Raw genomic sequence first — 21,916 nt, forward strand, 5'->3', positions numbered from 1 at the left:
AGCAGTACTCAAGATTGCTAAGACAGTACTGACCTGCCAGGTACCTGTTTGTAATGTATTTGTGAGAGTAATACTCGGCAGGGTACTGGATTGGTGGGTCGCCTTTCACAGGAGTACAGCTGGACTTCCTAAGTGAGGACTGACTATGGCTAAAAATATTCAAACACTATAGCAAGCTGTTAGGAAGTAGCACTGACAGATGCTACATGGAGACAGGCCAAAGCATTGTCTGCCATGTAAGTGTAGGGTCCTTGGAAAGGATGTTGTGCACAAGCCCATGGTGATACCAAGCTGTTAGTAGCTGTTCTTCATTACCATGCCAATGTAAGTTGGATCTTAGTGGCTGTTCCACCTTTACAAAGGAAGAGCAGAGCTGTGACTTGGCAGCCTGCTCCTGGATTTCTTGTCTGAAAAACCCCTATTGCTACCTGTGTAATGACAGAAGTCCCCTGCAATAAGCATGAATGAGCTAATGTCCCCTTCCCTGGGGAAACTTACTCCATTGTAATGGCTCTAGGAATACTGTACCTGGAGTCTTTCTCTTGGGTGACTGTAAGAGTGAAAAATAAATTGTACAACTCTTCTGGATCCAGGAAGGTGATGTTCATCTTGATGGTAATTACTTGGTACTATACTACCTGAATGTTAATTTTAGTAGCATCAAGTATGTTTCTTACCCTCTACGCAAGCATAGTTCATTCATTAGGATTGAATTAACTTACAGGTTCTGATGTCTTCAGGCATTTTGCTGGGTGATCAAGTTTGGAGTAAAAAAAGAAAAAGCTTTTGATTTTTATGGTGTAAATACTTTTTAGTCTCCAACTAAGTACAGTGTAGTTTCCCTAACCCTTAATAGTTTCTTTAATGACAAATAATTTTTCTGGGATAAAGTTGCAGTTTCTTCCCCTGACACTGGGATCTTGGCCTCGCATTGCCACCCTGTAACTACTGTAGAAGGAGGTGCTACTTCACTGTTGCTGATCTTCCCCTTCAAGGTGAAGAAGAAAGGATGCAGGTTCAAAGCTACGTAGTTTGCAGGACGTGAAAATCTCCAGCCTATGCTTTAGTGATGATTTGTTAAATCACTCTTAATCAATCATGTCTCTAAAATAGTAACAATAAAGATCTTGTCAGAACTTGAGTCAGTTCCTAGGCTTGGTTCTAGTGCAAGTTATCCTTGCAGTTACAGTTGAAGTCTGCTTTCTTAATGGTCTTCTGTGTACTGTGGATTTCTTTCTTGACAGATGAGGACAGCTGTCAGCTTCTGAAGGTTTAAAGAAATAGTTTCTTGCAAGCTTGCTACTCTCTGGGGAGTTGAAGCTTCTAGCCAGCTATCTCTGGCAACTCTTGTCTGGCTGTAAACATTTTCAGTATCTGGAATGCATGTGGACTAAAATGTCTTATGAAGATTAGAATGTAGGCAGAACTCTAAAGTTCTGGCCAAGAGTACTATATTTTGCTGAGTACTTTCTGGGATAAAGTGCTTTCATATCAGCCTAATATGGAAGGATTATTAGTTATGGGATAGAATTAGATTTTTTCAGTTATATGTTAAACTTGGGATGCTACAAGGTATTTGTGTTGAAATGTGAGAAAACATAATTGTCGTTCAGCTTGTTGGTTTTAAATTTGCATGTCAGCTATGTACAGGCAAAATGCTCTGCTTTTTCAGTCTCTGTACAGAAGATAAACGGCTCTGGTTTTGTTTTTTTGGTGTTTTTTTTTTTTTTTTTGCTGAAGTTCATTGCTGTCACTAGTATCATACCAAAGGGCATGTGGAGTAGACTGATACTGACACTTCTTCCCAAGGCTATAATTCAGTTTAATTAGCAACTTAAATCTATTTTGTGAACCTGAGATAGTTCTCGGGGAAACTGGGGTCTCTAGGAACTTGTTTTCTGACTTTAGTCCTATGTGCTGAACATAATTGTCAGAATAGCACCTTGGCACACGAAAGTAGTTTCTGTAGTCTATAGCAGATTTAATACTTCACCAGATAAAACTTCTATGCCTTCAAATAGCAGGAAGGAGGAGGTGTGGGAGATACCAGGCAGTAGTAGGAGGTGATACAAGATGTACTGTACCTAGTTCACGATATTGTTTGGTTCTTAATCTCACTAGGTTTATTCTGCCCTCCCCTCCATTTTTGTATTACAAAATTGTTGTTCACTTCCGCAGCAGGCTTGGAGAGGAGTCAGGGATTCCTTCTGTAGAAACAGTTCCAACTTGCATAGACAAATGCCTTACTATTTGAACAAATTTTTTCCCTTGCCATCTGCAACTGTTTAACTCTGTTTTATTGATCTGTCATGTGTCTGTCTTGGCATCTAGTGAAGGTGGCATAGCAGTACTGAACATTACTGTAGCAGCAGCCTGTGACTGTACTGTGACCACTAAGTGAAGTCTCGGAGATCGTGAGATCATCATCGTCTCATCTGCTCTGCTTGCGGTCTCATGGGCTCCCAGAGCAATGGGACATTAATATCTTGTTTGTTCAGGTTTCACTGTTCAGATGGCTGTGTATTCCTCTTGAAGAATTTGCTACTAATAGACACATAAATATGGCTTTAGCTGGTTATTGAAGTAGTATTCAAGGTAATGGCATAATTTTTGTTTCCAAGCTGAATGAAAAGCCCTCTGGTTCTAAATACTGCATATTTCTGTTCTGCATCTGCTAACGAATGTGAGCACACAGCTAGTTTTGCAACTGGCTTTTTCTCTCCCTTACAAATATTCAGATTTCTCTTAATGCTGTCCCTTTGCTCCCACATTTTTTCTGCCTCCTATTTGATCTGTCTTTGAGCAATAATTTGAAATATCTACAGTGCCAACAAAAACAGAGGAAAATGAACATAAGGGAATTGAAGTTTCTCATGTGATTCACTTCTTCCCCTTCTGTCCCTCATTCTGCTACAGGTAGCTGCAGTGTGCCTTTTCCCAACCCAACTTGTATTTGCTTACATTTTTAATGGACATACTTTTTCTTTTTTTCTTGCTATCAGGTCTCTGCTGAAACAATGAAGATCTGTTTATCTATTTTTCATGTAAGCGCTGAATCTTGCTAGTTTAGGAAAAGGGACAGAGACAAGAACTCAAGCTAAAAGAAATGGGATGGGAGACCTCAGATAAAGGAAAAAGCTTGCAGATGCACTCTTCATTCTATTATCTTGGATGCAAGTGAAAGCCTGCCACTACTTTCTGTAGATACGCCACATCATACCTATGAAGAAACATGCTCCCATTCTTCCTTTAAGCTGCCTCACAGCAGGGTTTAGTATTGTCACTTACTGGAAGAAGGTGGTTGAAGAGGTCTGTGAAGTGCAGAAGTCAGTATATTCCTGGCTTGGTGTTTTCTGCTTATTTTTTCTCAGAAAAAGCTTCACAATTTGCCCATACTAAATGAAAAAGGTCTTTAAGAGCAGGAAAGGGACAGAGAGGCTGTGAAATCACAGTTGCTGAATATGTAGGCTGCTGAACATTGAAAATGAAGACTGTGGAAAGGATGTTTGTTTTAATTTGTCCTGCACAGCCCTAGTCAGGACACTTAACACGCCTCTGTCAAGCCATGGAAAGTGCTTCATATCATATATGGAAAAAAAACCGAGCACTACAATCTGGACAGCCTACTGAAGGCTAATTTAACTAAGACACTCTCTGGTCTATAATGAATTGTTTGAACATAGGAAACACCATGCATTAAATCAAGACAAGTGACAGGTAAAACCAAATATATTTTTTTGCTGTGGCGATATGCTCTGTATTAAAGCTAAGGAGGTTGTTGTTTTTTTTTCCCCACCTTCTCTAGATATGCTTTCTTGGAGTCAAAATTCAAATACATGGAAATATTTTACTGTACTGACAGTGCATAGATTTAAAACAAATTGTTGGACAGTAACCTGAAAGGATTAACTTAACATTTAGAACAGTTGTTTCCTCCGGTGGAAAGTATTTATTCTTGAAAGAGCTCTTGGAAAGGCTGAGCACTGAATACAGCGAACACCGTAACAGTCTAGAAGCAGTGCTGCAGGCTGTAAGGTCCCTTTTGTGGATGTTTGCAAGTGAGCAGTGATGGTTCTGTTTGAGCAACTTACTCATTTGGGGGGGGCTTAAATATATGAAAACTTACCCATCCATTTAAATTAAGACTTAGACTTTCTAGTTAAAGAAAGGTAGCCTGTGATTTGGTACATTGCGTAATGTGTTGTGGTTGCAGTTTTTAGCTCATGAACTCAACAGTAGAGTATGTGCTTTAAGAGATTGTTCATTCCTCTCAGGCCTGGATTGCAAATGTGCTTAGAAGGCTATGTCTCATGGGGACTTAGAAATATAAGTAACTTATTTAGTGAGGGGTGGTTAAGGAATAGTCTTTATGTTCTTAATTTGGGCTTTCCCCTCATGCCAGGGTACTGTTACCACTGTAGTAAAACTTAATGGATGCAACTCCACACACACTGCATGGAGGTACTAGTGCGTGATCAACCCTTATATTTGCCCTTAGACGTTCAACACTTTCTCAATATTCTTCTGTCCAAATTGGGATGTTACAGCCTGCATTGGAGGACAATAATATGGGTAAAAACTTGAGAACTGAGGGTTGTGCTCAAGGGGTTGGGTTCCACCTGGAGGTGGGTAACAAATGAGGTACCATGAGGTCTATCCTGGAGTCAGTGCAGTCCAACATTTTTATCAGGAACTCTGAGAAGCACATGGAGGATAAATAGGTGTTAGGGGCAGAACCACTGAATACACACAAGGGCAGAGTTGCTGTTCTAGTGGGACTTGCTTAGGTAGAAGGAAGGGGCTGACAGGTGCAATGAAGTCTGCCATGGGCAAAAGCTAAGCTCTGCACTGGAAGGCAGAGCCTTGCAGGGATGCAGGCTGGGATCAGGCAGCAGCAAGGATCAGCAGTGACAATGATGGTGTGTGAGCAGTCCAGGGAAGGGCAGGGATTGTCCACTCAGTGCTCATCTGACTACATCTGGTCACTTATGCTGGGCCTCCAACAAAGAAAGGATATTGATAAACATGGCCAAATTAAGGCAGCAGGATGGTCCTGGACTGGAGCCCTTGGGGTGGAAAGAAAGTCTGTGTGACCAGGGCTGGTCTAGCTTGGAGAAGGGACAGCTTTGGTGGCACCCAGCAGCATATCCCTGGCAGCAACAGGAAGGGATGGAGGAGACTCAGCTGGACATTTCACAGCAGTGGGGAGGGGGAGTGGGGTGCGAGAGGCGGAGGCACAAGCTAAAGCCTGAGAGGATAAGTCTGGAGCTAAGGAAAAGGCTTTGGCCCAGGACAGCCCTGCAGTAGAGACAGGGCAAAGGGAATGTGGGCCTTCTCCAGCCTGTGGGGTTTCAAGGCCCAGCTGGGTAAAGCCCTGAGCTATCCTGAGCCCATGGCAGAGCCTGCTCACTGCAGGGGAGTGACTGGACAACTCCCCAGGTCCCCAGCAGTTTGAGCAGGATCCTGTGATTCTGTGATATGTGTGAATATTGAAGGAACAAAAGAATTGGTCAACCTTGCAAAATATTGCTCTTTTGATAATATACTTCTTTTTTTTTTTTTTTAATCCTGAAAATGGAGGTAAATATTATCCCTGTAAGTGAGAATTCTGTGGTGGATGAAATGGAAGGCAGGCAGTAGTAAATATTCATGCCATCTTTGCAGAGAATGGTCTAGGCCCAGTCATCTGAGCACTCCAGTCGTTGGCAGCAAAGTTTAAGTTTGTGTCTATCACATGATGCAGTTTTCCATTTCTTTGTTATGTGTGTTGGTTGGCACTAGTTCACTTGTTTCAGTGGGGTTTTCCCTTGTGATCTTTGAATCATATTTTTGCAGCTTTAACTTGCCAGGTAAAGAAAACTTTACCAAGGTAGAAGCATAGCTTCTCAGTGGCTAAAAAACTTTGTGCTTCGAGAACTTGATTTGTCTCCCTAAAGCGGCAATGATGTTGCATGGTGTAATGTCACTGGAAAATGTAATCTCCACAAAGGATTAGCAGAATCAAATAAATTACAAAGTATTTTTCTCCAGTTCCAGCATCATCTGAAATAAATAGCTCAAGAACTTTATACTTCAGTATGTGTATCCACTTCAGGCTCTTGCAGCCTGCAAGTTAAGTGAGGCTTGAAACTTGTTTACTTCCTGGTGAAAGCATTCCCACTGTGGAAGTGACAAAACACTGTGACTTTCTAACTTTCAGTTCGTCCCTCTAGTGGTGAAAGAAGTTCACCCCATGAATCTTTTTTTTAAAAAATGATGCTTAATAAAGCTTCAGTGCAAAAATTACAATTACGTGTGCAATTACTGATGCAGGAGCAACTCGGTCATTCTGGTTTTCCAATAAGAAACATTGGTTATTCTTTGATTGAACAACGTCCAACACTCCCCTGCAGATTTCTTGGTTGAAGAGCAGGACAAAGTTAACTGGAGGGTGTGATGGTGTCTGTAGAGTTTATGTGTAAGTTGTTGGTTGTGATCCCTACACATTACAAAGTTGCTGCTACCAGGTAAGATCTGGCAATTCTGTAACATACCAATCTATTATCTTGCCTCAGAAACAGAGTTCGAACAATTGCTTGAATCAAGTGAATAGCTACCAGATTGTAAAATGTCCTACACATAGAGAAATAGCCAGCTCTTCCTAGCCCCTTCTTTGCCAGCTTCCACTGCTGGTACAGTTTATGTATGTGAACAAAGAGAAAGAAAAGCTGTAAATCTGCTTATTTACAGAGAGCATAATTCAAATGCTGTAATGAGAACTGCATTTCAGTATTTGATACAATGCACCCACTTGAGAGGCAAACCATTCAAAAAAGCCATTTTCTCACCATCTTTGGGGCCAGATACAAATAGCCACCAACCGCTAAAGACTAACGTTTTGTTAGCATGTCTTTGTAATTCAAAGGTCACATTCAAGCAACAAGCATTCCCAGTTAGTTGATGCTACCTGAAGGTCCCTTGTTGACCAGCAAGAATCTCTAGCAGGAGACTGCTTAGTGCTCAATGTACATACGTAGTTTACTCTGCCATGACTTTCACTAGGAGCTATGCCAACTCTTTCATCCAGCGTTCAGCACTTAAAAGGATCCGCTTCGGAGTATGGCTCCTGCAAGCAGATGTGAAATAAATCAGCAATAATAATTAGACCTGACATTTATTTTGTTCTTCTCCTCATTGTCTGACATTTCAGCAGCAGTTAGTTAATTTAACAAACACTATGTGGCACTTTTTTACATGGTACTGTAGGGACAACTGATAAAATGAATCTTCCTTTAAATTATTTCAGAATGGGAGGAAGTCAAGCAGCCAGCCTAGTCATTTACAGCTTAACAATCACACTAATGAACCAGTGAAGAATTGAAATAACTACAGCTTGTGTAATTCAATTTATTCTTTTCAGTGAGCCTGTTCTGTTCTTCCCATAGGGAGGAAGTGAAGTTTCTCATTCTGCCTCAGGAGATGGGGCTGAGCCAGGCATCTGATATGTGGAAACTAATATTCCAGTGCCTCTGGTGCACCTAGACATGTGGTGTCTTCCCCTTTGCTTGCACTTTCCTTTTAGTTCTCTTGGAAGACTCTTGATGCTGTGAAACAAGGTCTGTATTACAGAGGAGTATGAGGTGGGTAACCAAAGGATGAGCAAGCCTGAGCTACCCAGTACCAAAGAACCTGTTGTGGGCAGTAACCACAGAGTAGTGAGTGCACTGTGCGGTGGTCTGGGCTATCTCCCAGTTTTGTTTTTGTCATCCCATGCCCTCAAATAAACTTTCAATCTCTTTTGTGTTGACCATAGGTCTCAGAAAAGAACCTACCCAAATCCATAGTCATCAGGGTAAATCCAAGAACACAAGCAAGACATGCACAGACTCTACTGCTCATGTTGCAAAAGGTAGGGCAACAAAAAAAAACCTGCAGAAAGTCTGGGAGGCTTCCAGAAGGCCTGCAGCAACATCCTTAAGTACTCTTTGAATATTGAGTCCCTGTCAGAGAGTCTGGTGCCTGTGGAAAGACTCCAGCCTCTTTCTGAGGGCAGCGTACAATGCCTCATCCATCTGTTGGGAGAGAGGAACAAGGAATAATAAGCAGGCAGAAAGACATCCTGTATTACTTAAGATTTTCAGAAATTAAAAATGAATCAGTACATTACAGACTAGAGCATAAAATCTGTTTAAGTCAAAGGTGAAGATACCACATTAACTTGTCTTTCATGGGAGCCTTCTCATTACAGGCTGTTACTTTGTGAGCTGCATTAAGTACATAGAGGAGAGGAAAGAAGGATTGCCATTTTCTATTTTGACTATGAATGAAAGTCCAGAAGACCAGCTAGGCACAGCTCAGCTACTAAAATGATGAGGATTAAGAAGGCCATAACCAGTCACTAGCCAGGAATATCCATTAACAATTCTTTAATTCATGTTGATGCTTTTTACTTAGCACAAATAGGAAGGAAACCAAATCAGTGTCTATTTTCAGCTTGACAGTTTATAACTTGACTTGCTTGGAACTTACAATTTTGCTTCTAAAAGAAGTACACAGACAAGTGTACCAACAAAGAGTCCAATTTACTTTTTACAATGTTCTTGCGAGAGGAAACAAATGTGCAAAAGCCACAAAAAGCCTCAGCCTGGCACAGAAGAAAATGCCTCGCTCAGCAGTTTATCTTCTTAAGCACAGAAGCTGACACAGCTATAAAGAGGCAGTGTCTCAGGATCCCCTGTCACTACAGAGACTGTGCTCCAGTCCATCATGTTCGATTGTTTAAGCTTCGTGGACCTTAGAGGTATGACTGGACCATACAGTCCTGTGATTCATAAGGCGTCACATGTGCCTTCACATTAGGTATGTATGAAAGGCTATTAGATAGCTGTTACGGTAAGAAAGTGTAAAGTGTATTCCACTCACTCTGCTATTTGTTTTCTGGTTTATTTAGAAAAAATCATTTTTCTATGCCTCAGTTTTTCCTTAACAAGTCTCAGGGCCACTGTGAATATTAACTAGAGCTTGTAAAGTTCAAGTGGAGTATGGGTGCATGCACATCTATGCATTCATACACAGAAGCACACATGTAGATTTCACTTAAGGATGCTCAGTGCCATCATTTAACCAAATTTTAGCAGACTTGAGGTGAGTTCTAGTGTTCTGTGGCTGTGTTCCTCTCAGTAAACAATGTAGGAAATGTGCATCATAAGGACATTTACTTCACTGTTAGTCATAAGATTCTGCATTAAGCATATAAAGTTCAGTCCAACCACATAAATTGTGCATATGTTCATTTTGCAAAATGTACTACACTAGTCTGAGATGCAAGCAGCAATTCTGAAAGTAACAAGAGTAGTAAATAGAAAAGGTAGTGTCATTAACTGGATTTCAAATAGAGAACCACAGAACCATCATCTCGTACAGCCTCCTGCCCACAGAAGGTCTAATTTCAAAGCTATATCAGGTTGCTCAGGGCCTTTTCTGATGCAGGTGGTGGAGTTGCCATGACCTTGGGGCAGCCTGCTGGGTTGCATTACTCACACCCTCAAGCATTTTTAAGATTTTTTGTGTGTCTCACAGTTTGCAACTTAGACCAGACTTTACTACTGAGTTCTTGATCAACCTATCACTAAGATGTTAGTTTCTTACAGTGGTGATTCAGTAAGGCTTTCTGGTACAGTGTCACAAAGCAGGGCATTGTTCTTTGAAAACAGTAATGGACCAAAATGCGTATGTCAGCCTCTTAACTGAGTAAGTGTTATTCTCTGGAACAGCTGACATACTGCTTTCAGGACCTAGCTCAGTGAGGCTTTGAGTATATATTTACATGCTTAAGACTTAAGTTTTCTGTTAACTCACAGTCCCAGTGGGTAGCTCTAAGTTCATCTGTTCAGGCTACATGGGAAGTTCAAGAATAACCTGGATTTGCTTTATGCTGTTTGGAAGATTTATATACAAGATTATATACTGTATTTGTCATGGTTTAACATACTCCGCGTAAGTACATTTTCAAAAGCAGTAACCTAATAGTATGAGCAAATGCCTTAAGGACATGATGGTCCTGACTGTTTCAGATGCTTCTATTAATTTTATAAGACTACGTCACTAAGAGCATTTCTAAAAATCAAGATTCCTCTTAAATTTAATAAATAAATTGCTGTGATTGTGACCTTTACATTATTATAGTGTTAAACCATTCGTGTCCTAAAGGCATGGAGATTTTATCAGAAGTGTAAGTTGAAGGAGAAAAAAAGAAAGTGTCTTGGACCTTTTGTCAAAAAAAGAAAAATCTTTTTTGACAAAAAGAAAAATCAGGTTAATGAACTTGTATCACTATACCATTTTGTCTTAAGGATGAAGGCCACTGGTGTAGAAGCTGGATGTACTGCACCAGCTTCCCCATCTGTTGCTGCATGAGAAGTGGACAAGTGAATAAAATCAGCTATTAGAAAACTGCCTGATGATATTAAAAAAAAATTTAAAAAAAATCAGCAATTTGCTAGCTCTTTGCTAAAACTATCCTACTGAACATGTGAATGGCTTCTTGACTTGGAAGACAATTATTTTCATTCTGCCTATCTTAATTCACATGCTGCACTGACTACTCCTTGAAAGTAGGCACATTTCCACCACAATTGGTCATTTCTAAAACAGTCGCAGTTAAGTGTTCGCTCTTCTGTGTTAATATTGCCTGTGCAATGTTTTCATCTGTAATTTCCCCAGTGCTACTCTGCCTTCTTAAAAGGCTTCTTAGCTCATTAGCAAACACGAGCAGTCTGGGATAATCAGCGGTGTAGGAAGCAGGAGATCACCCTCGCTGGAGGTTAGGTCACCCCTGTATTGTTGAGGATAGCAAAGCAATCAAAGGGATTTTTTCCACTTTGAAACACCGTGCTGAGCATTCAAGTTGTGGTGACGAAGTAATAACTCACTGAAAAGCTGGGAGTCCACTCCTCACATAACCTCTACCCCTTTGCCCTGCTGCAGTAATGCAAAACGACCACAGATCTGCCTGCAGGAGGACTGAACACATTTGGAGGTTGGTGTGACAGGAGATGGCACTTAACCAGAGCTCTGCTGCAGCCTAGCAAACCCTGTGCTGAGTGGCTCTGCTGTGGGACTGATCCCGTTTGTGCTCAGGTATTAGGTCGGCCCTGAGGAAATGGAGGAGCACAAAGGTTGCGCAGCTGCTCAGCTCCTTCCCACACAGCTGGGACCTGTGCCAAGCACAGGCGAGACCTGATGATGTGTGCTGTCTCCCGCCCTCCTCCCTGCAGCAGCTGTGCACTCCAGCACCCAAATAAATCCCAGTCACTCCATGGTGGCTCTTTTGTTCCGCTGTTTTAAAACTTGGAGACCCATTTGTGCAGCCAAGTTAACACAGGGCTCAGGGCTCAAGTCCGCATTGTTGTCTGCTTTGTGCAGTAATTGAATGGGCATGCCAAGTGGTAGTCAAACAGCACTAAACCCAGACCAACTGTTTCTATCTTTTGTGTAAAGACAAGTGATTGTACAAGAAGCAGAACAGAATAGCTTGCTTGATGTAAAACAAGCTGAAGATTTTGACGTACTGTTGTCATTTCCATCCTAGCTACAACTAATTAAAATTCACTTCATGCAACTAAAAAAAGGAGAGGCACATATTAAGATACAGCATGACTGAACTCAGGCATAACTATCAACATTACGTGTAGCATTGTGAACACTTTAGGTGGAAAAATACTTTCATTTTTTCCTGAATATTCATGAAAGTTTGCCCTGTTTTCAGTGAAATCAGAGCAAAGTTATTTGTTGTGGATAAAGGCGAAAATGGAATGTCAAAGATTAAATAAAACAAAAACCCAAACAAAACAAACCTATGTATTGGGAATATATTTTTTTTATGGATCCTGCTTCAGAGCCAAACCCCCAAACCAACAGCCAAACAAACAAAAAAACCCAAAAAACAAACAAACAAAAAAACCCAAAACATAAAAAAAGAGTCACTGGAAGCAACATTTTATTTTCTAGTATATTCAGATGTGCAGTTTTCCATCCAGTATTATTGTGAGACATGACATGATTTTGAGGGTATTTCAGCTAAATAAGCAGAAAGAACCATGTTAGTTCAAAGCTTCCAAAGAAACCTTATACCTGAATATCAAGACCCATAAAATAGAGCATAAGGCTGGTTTAAGGAAAGGATATGATTTAATTTTTTGTTATTTAGCAGAGTATAAACATTTAATGGAGGGAAAAATAATAAATGTAAGAATGTAAGCCACCAGCAGGAGCACGGAAATTTGCACAGACAAAGAGCTGGTTTACCGCTTTTATTTTCTGTGCTGTACGTACACCAAAGGAAAAAACTATGACATCATGGATACTTTACTTATGACAAGTTGTTGTGTCCACCACAGAGGGCAACATAATAAAGCTCAGTCAGGCACTCTCATCCAGCTGGCAGACAGTGGAATATAATACTGTCAAAGGGTGAGCCAATAAAGAAATAACGACAGAGAGACAACGTTTTTCTGACCTATGACCACCATTTTAGTTACGTTAATCCAACAGATTGAATGCAAAAAAATCTACTTAAAAGGCAATGTGTCGGCTGCCAAAAAAACTTAAAAAATTGCAGTCTCATGCTGCTTCCAAAATGTTAACTATGTGCCCCCTCCATGTGCACACACAAAGACAAGACACAGAATGGTCACAGCATAACAGTTATGTTATGCTCAGAAGTAATGCCGAGTTCTCCATTTAAAGGGAGCCAAGTATACAAGGGAGCGAATTAATGTTACTAGACCATCTGGAACTAGTTTTTTTCTCAGTCTGGCCCTTTTTAATTTGTTCTTTTATATTGCATTAATGTCACTTTTTCCTCCATCAGAAAGAGGGGAAAGAAAATCAGGAGATAAGAGCCTCCCAGTTTAGTATTTCCACTCTCTTTATGTTAATGACTTTTCCGAAGCTCATGGCTGCACCTTGTGCTATGGGACAGCCTATAACAATTCCTCTGAACAGCAAGCTTTTACACTTGAGCATTAAGCTGCAGACTTAATCTGCATCAGAGGATAGACCCTTATAAGACTATTTTCAACTCATTTTCCACCATAGACTATGTGTTCAAAAACATTTAATTTATATAGAAATTAATTCATAGGGTTTCTTTCCCATAAACACTTGTTTCTATAGCACAGAAATCCACAACAGCCTATTTCAATAAGGTTGCAACCTTATTTCTACTATTTTAATTATAGTGTTTTAAATGCATTAAATTATTGTTTTATCTAAGTAGAATGGAACCATTGTTTCTATACTAGTAGATTTTATTCAAGTGCTTGCTCTGAACCAGCACAATTCTTTTGTGATTATGTCTTTCTTAAACAAGCTGAATGGAGGTCAAGTCACTAAACTAAGATTTTACCTTTTTTAAGAAAGTTCTTGGGTCCTGGTAATGGCTGAGGCCAAGCACCATGCTATAAAGTTGAATAAAAAACAGCCTTTCCAGGCATTTTCCTGCTCAAATAATTCAAAGATGACAAATAAGGCATTGAAGCAGAAAATCTATGAGCTGTTTTATTACTGTAAGTCTGAATCCCTCAGGTAGGCTGTGGTTGTGCTCTTCTCCTCACAAAGCAGCATGGGTATCCCCTGACAGGTGAGGAGGTGTGTATGGTGGGTTTCCACATGCAAAACCATGTTAGTTCAACCAAACTGATCCAAAAATATCTGTGGTTCTTTGTGTTGTTACTTATTTTAGTTATGTTTAAACCTGCCAAGAACTGGCCTGATTTAAGCCTGATTTAAACCTGAAATACATGTGTCCAGACTGATATATCCCACCTAATTACACTACAGACAGAAAGAACCAAATTAACCCACCACAAAGGAAAATTTTAAGAGAACGTGTAGATCTTTGGTTCATCACAATACAGCTACATACATCCTCAGCTTTGTGGCTTTAGCTGCACTTAGCCCTTCAGCAACAGCCTGGAAATGTCTGAACCAGTGATTGCAACTGTTATTGACCTCGTGAGTCATAAATCCTCTAGCATTTTTTATATTATAATTATTAAGATATCTGGTGAAAAAGGCCTATTCCTGAACAACTAACCAAGCATGCCATTAAAGACACAAACATGGTAGTAGCATTGGTTGCGTTAGCATCATACTTAGTGATCCATTCCATGATCCTATGATTCTATGTGTTGTCTAATAGATTATGAAACACAGATCCACATGACTTGCATGACAAGTGTAATTTCAGTTGGCTTCTTTAGGTTCCTTTTAAACCAACCCTGGAAACTCGTAGAGATGCAAAGAAGGGTTTGGAGTCTGGCACATCAATAGGCAGGGGTAGAAGATGCCACCACCTGGGTGACTTATTCCCCTGGAGGTGCAACTGTGAGGCTTAGAGCTCTCCATGCTGCTTCCACTTTCAGACAGGGGACATGAGAGAGGCACTCTGTTTCCCATGGCTCCTCTGTGAAAAACAGTGAGCAGGCCCCATGGGTTACCTCAGAAAGCCCAGTGCAAGGAGCGAGATTTAAAACCTCTGACTTGGGTCTTTCAACTAGACCCAAGGAACATTACACTTAGTAAGCACGGAAGTAATAAACCTGCTGAAGTGGCTCTTTGGTCTTCTGTATTTCTATCTGATAAGCAGTCCACAGGCGAAAATCACACCAAGTCTAACGTGCTTGTACACCCAGGACAGCTTTTAAAGTGTTTGTGGGTTAATGAACTGAGCTTCCTCAGGTTACTAAGAATCATAGAATCGTAGAATCATAGTATCATAGAATGGTTAGGGTTGGAAAGGGCCTTAAGATCATCGAGTTCCAAACCCCTCCCAAGCGCAGGGACACCTCTGACTAGACCATGTCTCCCAAGGCTCTTGTCCAACCTGGCCTTGAACACTGCCAGGGAAGGAGAATGATAATCCTCTGACTTTTTTTGGCCTATTGCTAAACCATGGCTTGTCCATGTAAGTCCAGGCCTTTCAGAAACCTTTACTACCATTAATTACTTCCACTTCCCCCCAAGCTTTTCAGCCATACTTTCTATATTCTCATTTCCAGACTGACCGACATAAAGTTGCTTTCAGGGAATGTAGCCTTTAATTAATCAACTTACCAGCAGATGTGTTCTGCAAGCTATAATTTCTTGTCTAAAAAGACATTTTCCTTCAAAGAGAATTTAGGGCTGGTAGAAAAGATCAAATTATAACCATAAATAGCCAATGTGGCAAATTTCATCTAATTGATCCAGTAATGTGGTTTGGCTGTCAGATCTTTCAGGTCTCTGCTGTGAGTGACCACATTGATGAATGCCCACCTTCTGATGAATGCTGAGGTACTGAAGCACATTCACAAGTTAAAGAAATGAGAGCACTATAGAGTTTTTCAGAGTGATGAACCACAATAACAGCAATAATGTTTTTTACTCCACTATTGACCATAGTGAAAACTGGAGTTAAAAAAAAGGAACAAAGATTTCAAAAGCTTGTAACTGATCCCCTAAACTGTTCTTCCTCCTCTGTAATTCACAGTTTTACAGCTATTTACATACAGAATTGAAATGTGTTGAGATATACCTAGTTAAAGGTTTATCAATGTTAAGAAAGTACAGTGAGCCCGTATTCCTTAGTTGAGTTTCTTCTGGGCATTATCATGGTGTAAAAGCTAATGAACAGTAAGTCTTCTGCTCTTGAAACAGTTTTACGGATGCATCACCTGTAAGGCCATCTAGGGGCCCAATGAAGGTTTTGACTAAAAAATGTTGACTCTAAGTAAAAGGTCACAGCCTGTGGCTGCCAAAGAAAGCAAAGAAATACTATACATTTGTATTGTTGTTAAGCAGTTTTGTTTAACATATATTTATACAGTTACTATGCCTACCTTTCTTACCAAAATCAATCAGCCAATCCAACTTGCCTATATATCTATCAGACTTTTTGCGTAAGTTCAGCTTTTTGCTGCTGTGTAAAAATAATAATAAATAATGATTGGAAATCTTTGCCACATCTCTCACATGTGTAGCCACGCTGGTGGCTGTCTGCAGGAGCACTGGAGCTGGGGTCAAGGAGTAGCAGTTGAAGTGCTGAGGTTCCACTTGCTGCATGAAATCTTCGATGGCAATGTCTTAAGACCAGCCTAGGTCTGCTTTAATGAGACCACCTTAAACAGAATTTGTGAGCTGTAAAATCTGTCTGTCTGGAGTACTGGTTAATTGCTAAGCAACTGGTGGTCATTTCCATTCCCACTAACAGCTACCGGAGAGCTAGAAAACACAGGATATACTTTTTCCTCACTTTCATGTCTCTGTCTTACCTGTCTTTTTACACTTTTATTAAATTCAATAATGTATCTAAACAGCCCCTAACTGGGAGATCTCAAAGAGAATGTCACATTTGAGAAAGGGATGCAGAAGGCAAGCCAGCAGGGAACTCCTATCCCAGCAACCAGGGTCAGAATTCAACTTTTACACCCACAACAGGCAGATGAAATTACAGTCCAGGCTGAGAAATCACAGTGGAGTTCCTGTTAATAGAAAATTAACTCTGGGCACTTCATAGCTGGGTACAGATGATTTTCCTATCCAATTCAGCATTAATCACTATAATCTCCCTCAATAAAAATGATTGGTATTTAATTGGCTATCATCACATCCTGTCACTTTAATGTTGCTGTGTGGCCTGTGACGACTACTGCACGATTTTATCTGGGGCATGTCTGAAGGCCGTAAATTTGAAGGGGCTTTCTCCAAGGCAGAAAACAACAATTACGTAGTTAGGACAGGTTGATAACATAGTACCTATTGCACATTAGCAGGGAAAGTGAACACAAGAGTGTCATCTTGATTTTGATGTTACTGATATTTTAGCATAATCCAAAGCTGCCATAAAAGTAAAGGCTGCATTGTACTAAATAACTGATAGGAACAGAAAAAATGATTCTACCCTAAAGTATTTCCAGTCCATTAGAAACAAGAGTGTAATATAATAAATAATATCCAAGCAAAATATGTACAATATACAACACTATGGAAGACAATGTTTGGTATGTTGTCATAAGAGCCATGCTTTCTATACCCAGGACTAAATCTTTAACTGGACTGCATATCACAATCCTTAGAGCCACCTTCAGACATCATACCAAAAAACAGAGCCCTGAGCAGTACTGTAAGACTTCATTCCAAAACAGGGAGAGATAGGAAGAGCTGGGTATCTGTGTTAGGATTTCCCTAGTCTGCCCTCCCCCAACAAAAACCTGATGACTGTAGTGCCCCCAGAGTTTCACAGGTAAGGCATAAGTTAATGTGTTTGGTCAAAATGTAACAGGGAAGTTAGTATCCAGAGCAGCCACTGTATAGAAGGAAGAATCAGAAACAAAAAAATGTCAGAAAAGCATTATTTATCTCCAGGCCAAAGAAACCTAAAGCACAATCATATAACAGATTTGCCATATTTGGATTGATACAGCTGTGTTTTAATTAGCAGAACTGGTAATAAGTGAATGGCTTAGTACTTGTTTGAGAATGTGTCCCACAATCATCTGCTGCACAGGCCGAGACTCCTACCTACAAGTGCAGCAAGATCCTCTCTTCCTTTTCGTGATGGAGTCCCTGGAGCTTAGAATATATTTGCCCCTTGAGGGCTAGCCGCCTACAGGTGTTATTAGGCTTAAGAACATAAGATTTGTTGTTAAGCTTTCTGGGGATATGCCAAGGTCACAGATGCTGTGTGCCACATAGTACTTTGTTAATGGATTATTTTCATGGCATTATTCCTTACTCGCTGTCTCCCCTTCTACTATTGTCTGTAAAGTTCTTTTAGACATTCCTTTGACAAGCTTGATTTCATAGATATCAGCAGCTTCATCTCTTCATTCTTTGACCCAAGAACTGCCTAGTAGGAAACTCTACAGATGGATATGTGTTATGCCCTTTCTGAGGATTCACCTTCTTCTGCTTGAAAATCTCAGCCTTTAAAACTCAAAAATTATGCTTTTTTTTTTTTAAACTGAGGGAAAGAAAGAAAAGTTTTTTCCTCCTCATAGCTCTAACCCCTTCTCCTTCACTTAATTAACCTCCTACTGGTTAACCCATATGTATTCTATGAAACCAATATGAAGAGGCTCATCTTGCACATTACTGCCTACTTAGGGTCCCTACAATCCATATAGTATCTTTCTGTTACTACCAATGTGCCAAGCAGCGGGTACCAGCTGTCCTGGAAAGGTGAGATTGAGTACAGAAATGTAGACAGCTCTATTAAGATCTGGTTTCTGGAACTTAATCAGAGTGGGAAAAAAAGGCAAACTTCTGGTTGGCCAATGTTCATATAAATATATTCTCACAGATATTTAGGTGGTATACACAAAGGTTTCTAAATTTCATTAAGGCTTTCTCCTTCAGGGTAGTGCTGCTGATCTTTAAAACAGGAGTGACACTATAGGGCTAGAAGTAGAAATATTTATTGTCTAAAGTAGAAATACCCTCATTCAGTAGAAAATATTGATAATTATATCAATTTTGTATTACTCCTTTTTTCTCTACTGAGTATTACTAAGTAACAGTCACCAAGAAAACCATGTAAAAGCTCCAAGAGAACAAAAAGCCCCATGAGAAATGTGTGCCTCTTTCTGCTGGAGTTTCAACATTATCTTTCATTTCAGGTTTATAAGTGGCAGAAAATAATGTATTTAAAAATCTCTAATATTCTATGCTCCATTTCTGTCAGATTTCAAAAAGTGGACTAACACAGGACCTATGATGTCCTGTGATTATACATTAACTTGTAATTAATGGTTAGATACACCATTGCATCATAGAATCATAGAATCATAGAATAGTTAGGGGTGGAAAGGACCTTCAGATCATCTGGTTCCAACCCCCCTGCCATGGGCAGGGACACCTTGCGCTGTATAACTTAAGATCCTACAGAGAATTTAAACTGTTTTCCTCCATCCCCAAGAGCAGTCACTGAATCACGAGTACCCTGGCCAGACTCCATACAATGTTCAGAAAACATACATGCACCCTACAGTCCCACAAGGACCTCATGTTCTTAGTCATTTCCTGCTTTACTCTGCTTTATTGTGCAGTGTTAAGGAGCTCAATAGGTGCTCTCTGCCAGCTGGAGACAGCTGTGATTCTGTGATGAATGAAGCAATCCATACACTGTGGGAGTCTGAGTTTGCTGGATGATGTCCTCAGTTAGGGTAAATTACCTTGAGCCCAATAAAATTAACCAAGTAGTGCTGATTTACTGCCTGGAAAAATGGAGATGTTGGTTACTGTGGAGTGTGGCTCTCAGCAGCTCATTAATGAGGTCAAATGGTATCATATTTTTATACCTCACAGAAACAGATTTGAATGGCTCACAGTTATTTAGCTGTTATTTAGCCGTGAGAGAAAAAGGGCTACAAAATATGCCCTAATTCCTGTAGTCACTTCTTGATTATGGAACTGTTGATTCAAACTTGGATGTCACACATAAAGAAAGCCTACTAATGTCAAATTCTGCCTATCCATCTGGTTCTCAAAGGAGCTAAAAAATGTACACACAAAGACTTCACCACACATTCAAAGACTTCACGACACTATTCACAGCCAAAAAATTCCTTTCTCAGAGGACAAGAGACTTGAGGAAAAAATGTTACCTGAGCTCCCTCAGCAGATGCATCAACATTCACCAGAATCCTTATTCTCTTCAACCAGTTTATCATTTATTTTTCATGATTTATAGAAAGATTGTTCAGCACCATACCAGCCATAAAGATTCTTGAGTTTATCTTACGCCTTGTCAGTATTCACTCACCTGATGCCAAATTACATTGAGGAATTCCGCATTTAGGCCCAAATGGATATGCATTATGATTCAGAAACATTTTACCTCAAGAATTGCTGCATTTGCAATCCTGTGCCAAGCAGGTAATTGTAGCAGGATATTGTGAATAGACCGCTAGGATGAGCATTGTATTGCTCTCTTTGCTGAATCCTTCATGAATGCAAAACCATTCAGAATCAGACATATTTCCACCATCGCAGTTTGAGTCCCTGAACAGATTGTTAACCTCAGAAGTGAAATCAGATACAGTAAATTGAAAACACTTCTGGTTCCCTTTTACCCTGAGGCACACAAATGACACGTGTGCACCTGCGACGGCAGGCACTGATCACTGTACTTTTTTCAGGTTTGCTTTTTAAAAAAATCTTCAGCCTTTTCCCCATATTTTATCAGTCAAAAAATCTGAATCTTACCTTGCTCTTTAAGCCACAATTTGAATACAGTTAGGTGGATAAAGATGACTTTACGTCAGGAGTGCAGGCTGGTAGACTCTTTTTGCTCAAGAGCAAATTTTGTTCCTGGGCAATAGCCACTGTTATTTTTCAGGTGTAAAGAGCATATCCTCCTGTGGATTACTTATTTCGTACCATCGGGTGTGCTGAAATAAAACATTTTTATTTTTTTTTTAAGCTTGAAATTCAGAGGGGAACATTATGCCAAAGTTCCCAAACTGTCTTTTGTTTCTCCTGCAGTTCATTTCATTGTGTCATTCTAGTAACAGATTTTCAGCGTGATGGTGAATGAGTTGTTACGTATTTAGGTTATGTGCTGCAAGAAGTAGCAAGGGCCATCTGGAGTCTCATGATAGCCAGCTCCTATGAGATTACTTTGTCTTGGATGTTGAACTGGTGGTACACATAGTAACTGACAAGGTGGCACACTAGGATAATACCAGACATTGTGCTTAATTTTTCTGGACTGCTAAATGGCTTAGGTTTTACACACCTGCAGATGTTTTACCTGATCACGTGTTTTAACACCATTTGGAAGAACTGTGTTCTCAGTGCAACAAGTGAAAAATGCCCTGACAAGGACAAACTGCATTCTCACAATTACATTCTCTAGTTCTTACCCCAGATGTGCCAGTAAAACATCCCCTCTGACCCAGGGAGCAACCTCTGGCATAAATCAGCTTTACAAAGGCAAAGGCAAAGGCAAAGGCAAAGGTAAAGGTAAAGGCAAAGGCAAAGGCAAAGGCCTTTCCATTTTTCAACCAGTAGCAGCTTTCAGGATATCTGTCTTAGGAAAATTTTAAGTTGTGCAGGTTATAAAATACTTCTTTAGCAAAGGAATATGCTCTGCTTTCTGTTTAAACTATGTTTTATGTTTATAATTCTTCATAACACTGTTTCTGCATATGGGATCACAGCATACTATATATTCAAAAGTTATTAGAATAGAAATGGAATTGGCACCACTGTGTGAGTACCAGCTACAGAAGAACATGTGTGCTGCAACACTTAGCTACTTACAATTTTTCTCAACGTTTTTATGTGTATTTTGACACACCTAGGAGCCCTGAACATTTACTCAAATCCTTAATTTTATAAATACAAACAGCAAGACCGTTTCTGCCTTCATTACTTCCTGTCTATGGTCAGATTACAGGCAACAGATAGAGCAGCTAGACAAGGTCATCACACGAGAAGAAAATGACCACTTGTACCAGGACACATAAGAAATACATCTAATTCACTCTCTGGTCCCTCACAGTGGCCATCTGCGAGTGAGTGCCTAGGGAGAATTTAAAGACAACATATAGCAATACTTTGCCAGAATACTCTGCCAATCTTTATAGGTTGCTAGGTCGAGGACTTTCTCACGTAAATGCAGTGTCTCGCCTTATAATGGATCTTCATGTTTTATTTCAAGAACTCATCCAGTCCAGCTGATGAGCCATAAAAATTTCAGCATCTGAGGTGTCTTCGGGTGACAGGCTTCATAGCTGTGCTGGTTTTGGCTGGGACAGCATTAATTTTCTTGGTTGTAGCTAGTATGGGGCTACATTTTTGATTTGTGCTGAAAACCACGTTGATAATACAGGACATTTTTGTTACTGCTGAGCAGTGCTAGCACAGTATCAAGGCCTTTTCTACCTCCCAC

At 40.1% G+C, this 21,916-nt stretch overlaps 2 long non-coding RNA genes across 2 annotated transcripts in view; both read left to right on the forward strand.

Moving 5' to 3' along the window:
• Positions 1 to 21,916, forward strand: part of LOC134160353 (uncharacterized) — a 142,273-nt gene that overhangs the window by 106,106 nt on the left and 14,251 nt on the right. The gene's annotated exons all lie outside the window — the stretch shown is intronic.
• On the forward strand, positions 3,597 to 6,288 carry LOC134160352 (uncharacterized). The gene is made up of 2 exons (XR_009963529.1): positions 3,597 to 4,596; positions 5,937 to 6,288. It is a non-coding gene; the product is annotated as an uncharacterized LOC134160352 (long non-coding RNA).

The sequence above is a fragment of the Pezoporus occidentalis genome, unplaced genomic scaffold (assembly GCF_034315485.1).
Source record: "Pezoporus occidentalis ecotype Australia unplaced genomic scaffold, CSIRO_AGI_Poc_V1 ctg16, whole genome shotgun sequence".
NCBI classification, from domain to species: Eukaryota; Metazoa; Chordata; class Aves; order Psittaciformes; family Psittacidae; genus Pezoporus; species Pezoporus occidentalis.